Genomic DNA, 2,500 nt, shown 5'->3' on the forward strand with positions numbered 1-2,500 from the left:
TCGTACTTGATATTTATTATCGAATATTACTAAAATATTTATTTTCAACGTAGAATGACGTCATTTCTTATCATCTAAAGAACCCAAAATCTACCGATGACTTTTTTGTTGTCGAACGAAGGATTTTTTTCCCGAATTCATTTCAGGCGGCGGATTAAGTTTTCGTTGTTTGTCAATTTTGCAATTTAGTTTGTTGCTTCTTTTCATTATTGCCTTTGTCTGGGTCTTAGAAAAGACCACCTGTTATACTCGCTAACCAATATATATATATATATATATATATATATATATATATATATATGTGTATGTGTGTGTGTGTTTGTGTGTGTGTGTGTTGTGTGTGTGTGTGTGTTGTGTGTGTATGTTTGTGTGTGTGTGTTGTGTGTTTGTGTGTGTGTGTTTGTGTGTGTGTGTTTGTGTGTGTGTGTTGTGTGTGTGTGTGTTGTGGGTTTGTGTGTGATGTGTGTTTGTGTGTGTGTGTTTGTGTGTGTATTGTGTGTGTGTGTGTGCGTGTGTGTCCGTACAAATAATATAGTGTTTTTGCTATAAAGTGAAGGGTATTATATGAAACTTGAGTTATTTAACGTTCGTTTCTCTTAGTCATTTTTTAAATCTAATTAAATTTAATAAAACACATTCTGTGTTCTCGACTTATATTTGAAAAAAAAAAAGTGCTTTACTTCTTCAAATTCGTTGTAATTTATAATTAATTGATTAACACATCTTCCTAATAGCTGTTAATGCATTTTCAAGCCCATCCAAGTCCATGTTTATTCAACCGTTCCCTAATATTTTGTTATGCCTCAGTAACCATTCAAGAGAGAGTGGTTCTCTTTCAAGATAATCTAAAGAATTAATATTTAGACACCGTAAATACATATGTAAATAAGATAGAAAAATAATAAAATCATTAATTATTATCAGCAATGATTATATAGACGCAAATACACCTATTATATATCTCTCTTTATATATATATATATATATATATATATATATATATATATATATATATATATATTATAATATATATATATTATTATATATAGTTATATATTATTATTATTATTATTATTATTATTATTATTATTATTATTATTATTATTATTATCATTTATATTTTATATATGGAGAGACACTAGTGTCTAGTCACGAATAGGCTCCTATATGGTTGACTATTATAGAAAACTGATCACATATAATGATAGAATATGTATCGAGACACAGGTATGAGTATGTTTGATCTGGCAAAACAGTGGTTCATTAAAATTGTGGGGTCTGCGTTCGCGCCTTGTCCACAAAGTATGGAAATAAAAAATTAAAAAAAAAAAACCGTTTACAAGTGTTTTTGATATAGATGTACTTAAGAATACTTTGATAAGTATGTTTTAACTTAAATATGGATGATATAATAAAATTGTAGGGTCTGCGTTCGCGCCTGGCCTCCATGGAATAGAAATAGGCACAAACTTTAATAAAGTCTTTTCATAGCTATCTGCGTAAGTATACTTTGATAATTATGTTTCAGTTTGAAGAAATATGGTATAATAAAATTATGGGGTGTTCGTTCACACCTGACCTCCATAGAATGGAAATATGTCACAAAGTTTAACAAGGTTTTTTTATATAGATCCACAGAATATTGTGATAAATGTTTCAGTGTGAACAGATATGGTATAATAAATTATGGGGTTTATCTATTTTATTTTTACTTTCATCATATTTTGCTTTGGGGTTTATAGCCCCAAATTCGAAGCTATCTCTTTACAACCCTTCCTTTTCATAACCTATCATTCTTTCATAAATCAGAATCCATTTTCTGTAGGCTGTTTTTGAACCCAGTGAACGTCGGGTTCTTTTGCTAGTATATATATATATATATATATATATATATATATATATATATATATATATATATATATATATATACCAATGACTATTGCTAGTCTATCTACGCCAATTAAACTGGTTGAACTCTTTTGAGTCCGGATTTATCACATCTATCGGTATTTTTGTAAATGAATTTTCTTTATCGCAACAGTCGCTTCTCATTAACTTATCACTTGCAATTGCCATTGATAATCACAATCCATTTTCAAGATCCCATTTCTCTTCGCACCTATCCAGTAGAGGTCTGGTTAGTTTTTTCTTCCCTCGGTTTGCTCATTCTCCTTGAGCGTTAGTTTTTGTCACTTAATGCAAACTCAATAAATTTTTTTAATTCATTTTTTTTTTTTTTGATGGGGTGGGGGATTGGGGAAGGAAAGTAAAGTTACAGTTTTGTGGTTTTATTTTTCTTGTTTGGATTTTTTTGTGTGTGTGTTTTACTTCGGTTACGGTTTCTTTTTGTCCGATTAGCGTTTGTGATTCATGTTGTTTGCTTCTGCACTCAAGGAATTTCTTTAAGCTTTCCGCTATTTGAGCCTCACCGTCGGTTGCATAATCTCAGTCATCCCGTCGATTCTGATTGTTTTGGTCGAATTTATTATTATTATTATTA

Source organism: Euprymna scolopes, chromosome 9 (assembly GCF_053919585.1).
Source record: "Euprymna scolopes isolate OS-2025 chromosome 9, ASM5391958v1, whole genome shotgun sequence".
In the NCBI taxonomy this organism is placed as follows: Eukaryota; Metazoa; Mollusca; class Cephalopoda; order Sepiida; family Sepiolidae; genus Euprymna; species Euprymna scolopes.